Source organism: Pteropus alecto, unplaced genomic scaffold, assembly GCF_000325575.1.
Source record: "Pteropus alecto unplaced genomic scaffold, ASM32557v1 scaffold146, whole genome shotgun sequence".
In the NCBI taxonomy this organism is placed as follows: domain Eukaryota; kingdom Metazoa; phylum Chordata; class Mammalia; order Chiroptera; family Pteropodidae; genus Pteropus; species Pteropus alecto.
In genome coordinates, this window is record NW_006442107.1 from 8,189,748 (window position 1) to 8,198,779 (window position 9,032).

The following is a 9,032-nucleotide window of genomic DNA, read 5'->3' on the forward strand; positions in this document are numbered from 1 at the left end:
TTTAACAGTTTTGAAACAAAGAAATCCAGCATATGGCAGTTAATTTGGATCTTAACGACTCTCTGCTTTGAAAAGACAAATAATCAGCAAGCTGTTTCAAACCTTAACCTGAAATTTGAGAGGAATAATTTGTTATCCAAACAAAAATCCTTTAATTAATCAAAACTTAACATTAAAGTCAGAATTAAGTTATGCTACCAAGACCATCTGTCGACAGGTACACACACATCTTCCTCTTCTACTGACACAATACTCTGTCCTATGTAAGATTAAAAATAGTTTGTTTTTTTTTTTAAAGTTAATTATACTCAGTATGTTATTCATTGAATATATCTCAATGACTTTTAATCAAGTGCTGGCTGGAGTAAAAGCTGTTCAACATTTCTATAAAAGAGAAAGGCAGTAGATAATGAAGAATATAGCAAAAGAAGCAGTTATTAATTTGTCAGGCAGAGAATGACATAAAAGCGAAAGTGTGCCTTATTAGCAATAATGGCAAAAGCCATCTTATCTGTCATGAAATCATGATCCCACAGCAAGCTTCTATCTTTTGACTTCTAGCTGTCTTAACAAACTGGAATTTAGTTATCTAGCAATTTTTAAATACACAGACTTCAAACAGATCTAAGAAATGAAAATCTGAAACATTAATGAGTGAACAAAAAAAAGAAGTCACAAAGCATGTATCAGTAAGCATGCCCCCATTCAGTGGCTCAAAACTTATTCATGATACTACTTGAACCCAAGTATAACTACGTGCCACTAAATTTGCATGTCTGCAATAGATGAAATGCAGCAATTGAAAGAGTTGAAATAGGTTCAGAGAAGAACATAGAACAAATCAAAATTATACCTGATTATAAGAAAGGAGACAGAGAATGTTAGTCAAAAGGGATTTTGAAAATCTGTATATAGCTATTTCATACAAATATAACCTATAGATTTCAGGAGTTCCTGCCAACATTATTAGAGTAAAATTGAAGGTAGTAAATAATGACTCAGAAATAACATTGCATTATGCCTACTTAATTAAGAAATTAAGTAAACATTGCATATAATGCCATATAAATTTAAATTTAAGATAACTTAGTTACATCCACAACACATGTTTAATAGAAGTCTGTTTCCCTAGCAAGCTAGGTTTGGAAAGCCTCCCTTTGCTTTTCTGGTTCAAAGTTAATTTGGCCTAAGAATTTTAACGAACACTCATGGTATACTATACATTTATTATGATAGAATAGATTTATATTAGACTACATATCTGGCCAGCTTGGAAGATCATTTTAAGTGAAGGGTAGAACTGGGCTTTCTGGAAGTCTCTTATATAAATCGTGAATCCATTCAGTATTTATGTCAAAATATAAAAATCTAGGAAGTAGATTTTTAACAGTGTTTTTCAAACACTTTTCATCATAACATCAAAGTTTTAATGCCTAGTTTAACAAAACTAGTTTCAGTGAAGAAAATGTTTAAGTCTCACTCCCGCTACATCCTCATTTTCTGGTCCAATGTTAAACTCTTCCCAAGATGACTGACAGTTGTGTAATTGATTCTTTTCAAGAAAACTTGAAACACCCTCAGTTTCAGTTGTGTGCTCTGACTCTTTGATACCAGCAAACAATCCCAAAATATCGAAATAAGAGTGCAAGGCTAGGTTCATCTATATTCATGTTAAAGATGTAGGAATGAGCTAATTTACAAGCTTGGTACATTCACAGTGATGAGATTATAGGATTATGTGATATCAGCTGTTCAACTAGTGAATGGCAGGGTCCTATGGGAGTAAAAGTGCCTGTGAAAGTCCAGTTATAGAGATGTGCAGACAGGGATAAGATGTTCCACGCATAAACAGAAACTCAGGGGAATGAGGGAGGTTCCAAGGAGGAGGAGGAAGGATGCAATAGCTGAATTTGTGAGTAGCAAAGAGTAATGAAGAGGTGCCGAAGGCAAACTTTCCTATATAGTCATCTTATTTAAGTCATTCCTGATCTGTTAATGTAGCATGCTCTGCCAGAAGGCTCTGAATCAAACCTGGGGGATGAGAGGAATAAACGACTAAGTAGAATATCATAGGCACCCAAAGACTGAGTGTCTTACAAAGATGTCTGTTTCTTTGTGAGGATTTTCTTAGAGAGAGATAGAGATAGAAATGATGGAGATAGAGATGATAGAGATAGAAATATTAAAAATAACTTACAGTCTTAAAGCTAAAAATAGTCTTTATATTTACTTAGTCCATTGTCCTCATTTAATACACAGGGAAGGAAGGCGCATAAGGGGAAGGCCCACAGAGTTTATGTAACTGGTCCAATGATATCTAGTAATTATTTCTTAACCATGATAAGAAACTTACTATATAATTTGTCATGCATTGTAGTGGCTTATTTTGTTTTCCTTGTCTCAGTGTCCTACACCAGAGACATGGCATCACTGTGGTTTATGTGGGTAGCTGAGGAAGAAACATGAATGAGAGAGAAGAAATATTGATAGAGTGTGGTGCCGTCTAACTCTTCACTGAACTCTCGCTTTTTAAATTTTGTATTTGGGATTGATTTAAAATCAGAAAGTCTCCCCGACCCCTTCCCTTGCCTCCCTCCTTCCTTCCTTCTCTTCCTTCTTCTATACTCCTCCTTATCTTCCTCTTCTCTCTGCCTCTAACCCCCTCATTCTCACTCTTGTTCTATCTATATTTTTTCTCTATTGCTTTGTTTTTCTTTCGTTTTCCAGTTTAGCTTTCTTTTTCATTCTGTCATGTTGTTTTCTACAGAATCTATTGATGATTATTACCTGGCTCACTTTTTATTTATTCATATATGCCTTTTATTCAGTAGCATCTGACTGAAGAACATATTTAGTTGGGAGAATACAATGGAAAGATTATGTAGCTCCACAGTTATGCAATTTAATGGAAATGATGTCTATGAGTTAGTATAAAAGCAGTAATCTTATTCACTAGAGGAATACTAATGGAATAGTTTAATCTTCATAAAGATTGTATGGAAAAATAAGATATAGTTTATATTAATAAGAAAAATTAACTTCTCTTTTCATGCTTTAAGCTTCATGTTAATTTTTCTTTATCAATGTTGTAAAAAGTTTTCTTTAACCAAATAGCTCTGTTTTTCTTTTATTTGGTGAGCTCAAGATTCATCACTATAGAATCTTTTGACATTTCTTATTAGAGATTTTTCAGAGCTGCTTTTGGCATTCTGGCAAGACAGGAAAGATTGTTAATTTAAGGGAATTTCTAGAGTTCCAGTTTGGTTGCTATAGAAGATGTTAAAGCAAATGTTTTGTTGTTAAATTAGTTTGGTAATTAGCAGCCATTTTTTAGTGTCTCACTGAAACCACTAAAAATAAGAAAGAATGCTATTTTTCTGATGGACACAGGTAGAGATTCTAGCTAAAAAATTCCTTCTTTGCCAATTCCATCCCCAATTATGGAAGTTGCAAAGAAGCAGTTAAAATTTTGTACATTAATATTCTCTCTTTTTAGTATATATTGAATTAAATGCATTTGTTGTTAACAGATTCAAATTCTGGTCTTATTATTTACTAGCTGTGTGACTTTACGCAGGTTCTTTAAATCTCAGTTTCTTCATCCATATTTAGGCATAATAATACTTGTCTCATCCTCAAATAAGAGCTATTTATAAGAGAAAATTAATGTAAAGTGTTTCTCCTAGTTCTTATGTCAGATAAAACACTTTTTAAATGTTAATAGTAATAATAGTAATTATAATGATGATGTAATCCATACTTTTCTAAATACTAATATCTAAGTGTATATATTGTCTAGGATTTCTTCTAACAAAATGTTTACATCTTTATAATAGTGCTAAGCGTACAGAGAGTGTTTTATTTACTTTCTATCAATATTAGAATATTCTTTCTGTTGCATTGGCACTGTATTGCCTTTAGACTCGAAGGGTTGGAAGAAAACTTAGAGATTATCTGTTCCAGATAGTTAGCATTTGCCTTTGCCCTTTTGCTAAGCCCCCTCTTTCTCTATTATCCTACTTGGAATACTGACATGATGACTGGTGCTCCAGCAGCAATACTTGGAGCAATGTGAGAATAAAGGCACATGTTAAAGATGGTAGAGAAAAAATGTAGACAATGCCTGTGACCTCACTTACAATATGATGCTGATATACCATCCTTTCTGCCTACTTCTAGATTTAAACAACTAATTTTTCAACACATGAGTATATCCAATCTCTTAATTACTGAGATCAATTCCTCACAGACTGCAACAGTTAGCAGAAGACTAAGCCAAATTTTATTGAATTATTAGACCTCTCTTTACACATTTGAAAAGTCAATTAAAAAGGAGAAAGAAGAAAAGTCCTTTGATCTTTGTGCTAGTTTTTATCCTTTGGCTAAGCAGTTTCTGATAGAGAACAGCCTTTCCAAGTACATAAAGTCTATGTAGCTTTTAGTTAAAAGATGTTATTAGAGCATAATGTTGGTCATCTCAAGTAATCTGTAGTATTCTCTCTTTCTGGAGAACAAGTCATTTCCCCCAGTTCTTCTTAACTTATGACTTTTCTCCATTTTGCTTTAGTATCAGTTACTATGTGCTGGTATGGGAAAAGTTTCAAGTGCACTGAATTATCTTTAACACTCTCTCACCTTCATGTTTCATGGCCTTCCACCCTCCTGAGGCCCCTCGGACTGTCCCCCCGGATGCCCAGAGCTCTACCGGGGTGAATCTCAGCCAAGCCTGCCTTCCAAAATTTACCCCATGCTCTAGAATTACCATTATCTTTCTCATTTTAATGTCATCAAAACTCTCAGTGTTCTATTTTCCCTAGACTTCCCAGAGGAAGGAAAAATCCTCAATTAATCCATCTTGGAACATTCTTGATCGGATCTAGTTTTTTACCCATCTTAAAATGTTCCCTGGACTGCTTTCTACTCTAGTCTTTGTAGACCACTTTCTCCTCTGAAATAACAATAATAGTAATAATAATAATAATATAATCCCCTGAACTACTATAATTCTTGTCATCTATAACACCCATACAATTTAGTCCTTAATTACCTAATGTCTTATATTCCTTAAAGATCATTTTTTATGTTTTCCCTCTTCTAAATTGTATGTTTCTTGACAGAGAAACATTAAGTTTTTAATATATCCTACATCACATGTCTCAGCACTAGGCATACTATACTTGAGTTGATTGAACGTTTAATGTTTTTCAAACCCTGTTATTATAAAACACGAACTAGTTTCTCATGACAAGTAGTTTGAAGATGGTTGCTTGAAGATATCAAAACATGAAGCAAAGATATATTGAGGAAAATGGTGTAAGGAAGCTGAGATGAGATACAAACTAGGACTACTACCTTGAAGCAAACAGATATACTAAAAACTAAAGCTCATCTAGAGGATTACCAAGGGGCACGCTTTGTGCAGATGAGAATATTTGGAATGAGGCACCCTCGCGTTAGGTCCCTCGTGAAGACATTTGCAGAAAGCTGAAATGACAAAAGTGCCGCCATTTTGTGGAGAAGCGTGTTATAAAATTACTTGCACACAATGACCTGTGTCTACTATTTTAAACCCATGGAAACTCTCTTCCTGAGGCAAAATGAGAATATGAGCCTCACCATTTCATTCAGGGCACTCAAACATTTTTTTTTTCAATACAATGTAAGAAACATGCTCAACACTGTGATTCAGAACAAATGCATGCACACAAAGAAATGAAACAAAAAGTCACAAATCACTCCTTTTAGGTAAAAGGTGTGTTGATACTATAGATTCTAGTCCAGTCTATTCTGTTTCCTTATACGTGGATTGCAACACTATTGATTTCAAAATCCATTAATGGATCATAACAAGCAGTTAAAAACAATATTCTAACCTCTGTACAAAATCTCTCAAGGCACCAAGCAGAACAATGCTCTTTTGTTAACTACATATATACATACCCTTGGGAGATGTTGGGATTGGAAGAAACAAAAGGCTTTTGTCTCTTTAGTAACAAGCATAATGGAGAAAAGAAGGCAGGCTGGCAGCTCCACCCCCATCACAAGAAACACTCTCTTGATGGCAGCGAATTAAGTGAACAATATCTTTGAGTCGCCTCACCTTCACTTGCCCATAGTTGTGAAATTTCCTTGGACATTTTCCTTGTGAAGATTTAATTGTTCTTGGCTTTTGAAAGCATAGTTAGTTTTTTCTGCTCTGATAGATTTTCATCATGTCTCAAACCGATTAACTGGATCACTTTTAACTCATCCATATTAATAGACACTTTATTACAGGTGAAGTCATCAGGACTTGACATGGGTCACATGCTTTTATAAAATTTTAATTTTCTATTTTTTTTTTCTGCAGGTAGAAAGGATGAGTCCCATTTGATGAACGTATATTTTGGGAAAATAAAGAAAAAATTGTTTGAACATAAAATGCACAGGTCTTTAAAAAAATTCTTGAAACTAATAAAAAAATTTTTTAAATGCACAGAAATTTTTTTAAATTCATGACCCATACTTGGCTGCTGGTGTGCCTACGTATGTGTATAAACTTTCTGTACCTTCTAAAATTTCCTATTGTACCATTTATTATACTCTATTATTATCGCGAGCAAGGAAAGCGGCTACCTAAGTAACAACCTTGAACGTGTTTGTGTCTTTCCACAATGCCAGGTTTATTGAGTGGAACCTTTTCAGATAAATCAATCAGCTACCTATGCAGGGTAACACACTTCACGCAACACACAGAGAGGGCAAGTACAGAGTCATGACAGAGTGAAGGGATGACAGTCCTAGTGTCTCTAAAGCAAGCTTTATTGACTGGCAGTGCAGAAAGCTGTGTGAAGGTCCCAAGCCAGTGGCCATGATGAGTCAGAAGGTCAGAGTCTTTGGTTTTCAGTTTGTGATGCTCTTGGGTCAGCCTTGAGCATCCTCTGTCTAAGATGTTCAGTCAGCTTTTACGGACTTTGCAAGGTGAGATCCTTATGCTTATCAACCCCTGGTGTTGGGGGCCTATCAGAGGCAATGGTGGCTGATGTTTCTGTGGTATTGAGCAGTCTGGTCACACCCAAAGGGCATTCCCATCATGTGCCAGTTGATATTATTGATATGGCTCTCATTAAGTCCATTTTGTAAAGTCCAAAAAGTCCTCAATTTTTTATGCTAGATACAATATTTGTCTGTTTATATCTCTTTAGCTACCTGCATATATAAAACTCATGCTTCCCTAGATCATTCTACCTGTGGGATAGAGATAAGAGCCATCATGCTAACTTGAATAAATAGCACTTCTTTAAACTACATCCCATAAGCTAATGAAGCTCTTCTAGGCCTTTATATCCTTTCAAGAATTTTGGGGATCTCCAGAGTAGCTTTGCCACTATGCAGCTTTGTCATTTTCTTCCTTTCCTGTTCCAGTCCTATTTGAAGAATGTTTTTGCCTGAGAAGCCGCATGCTCTTTCCACACCACTGCCTGACTTCACTCAGCAAGCTGCCCAGGGCACTGGCTGCTGAGTAACAGATCCCTCCATCATCACCCCAGCCCAGGATGCTGCTAAAGCCCTGGGGCCTTCTGTGCTCACTGTAGAACTCTATGTGCTGAAGATGCATGGTTCATGCAAGAGTGGGGAAGATGGAGCTTCCTTCCTGTTGTCACAGGTGTTGATGCATTTTTTACTTATCTTGCAATGTTGCACAAAATATCTAGAAACATATTAATTAATTTTTCTTAGAGATAATTTTCTCCATCATATTAAATCATTAGACCTGGTTGGAATACATATGGACAGATGGTTATGATACTGTAAAAGGTAACTGCATTATTCTTGAAGATGTTTTCTCTAACTCCCTTTCCCTTTAGGATATTTTACAACTTCTCACCCAAATTCTCCTTGTTCCTGTTTATTCAAATAATTCTATGTGGTCTTTTTCACTAATATGCCAGATATTTTGAGAAATGCCTAAATTCCAGCTTGAGTCAAGTTTTAATTTAGAGTCAAATTTTAATACCCATTTATGTATAGATGTTTACAGATCTATCTTCTTCCCAAGAAGAGCAGGGCGTCCTGTTTATTTCTATGTTGTCAGCAATGTGCCTGGCACAAAGAAGTAATTTAACTCATATTTGTTTATTTAAGTAAATCCTAGGACCAGATAGGAGTGTTTTGTTCACATTGGTTTATAGGAATGACATTCACCTTTACTAAGTTAATCAATTCGGCAGTTCTTTTTTCAAGTTCATTAATTGATATATAGTATGGTTATTCATCATTAAATAAGGGTCCTGGTTTTATTATTTCTGCTCCATATTTGCTGTGTGAATTAGGTAGCACATATTTTTCTTACCTGGACTTGTTTATATTTTGCTAAATGATGGAGATTAATCAAATAATCTAAGAAGACCTTTTCAGCTCTATCGTTCTGTGAATCTATATTGTTCTTTATCTGGCATTTTCTCTTTGTAGATTTCCTAGAACTTATTTGACCTGTATTTAAAGTGGTTTTTTTTCCCTAGAGTAAAATTGCCAAGTTAAAACTTACAGCTCTAGAATATCCGGTCTGTAAAATCCAGTCTACTGCAGCAGAAGCCATATGTAATTCACAACGTTGGGTTCCAAATCTTTGTCTGACTCATTAAATTTGTCTAAATGGACAAAGGATGTGGGTGCTAGCAAACTATTCATGAATTCCATCTATTTCAGCAATTACAAAGTTAGATCTGTAGTGAGTGATTAGTTAATGCATTTTAAAGTTAATTTTATATAATGAACTTTGCTCTTCTTCCAGACCATCAGACCATCCAAGCTTCCTTTCTCTTTACTCTTTCAATTCTGTTCTTATATCCACCTTCTCACATGCTTTACACATCTCTTTCTGCATCTGTTTTTACCATCTCCAGCACTGGACAAGGCCGATTGTCTTTTTCTTTATCTCTTATCTATCTTAAATTGATTTTTCTTATTTATATAAAATGTAAATAAATTTGTAACTGGCTTCACTGAAATGTATGTTCAGTGTATTCATCAACAACTTAATAACTTAAAAC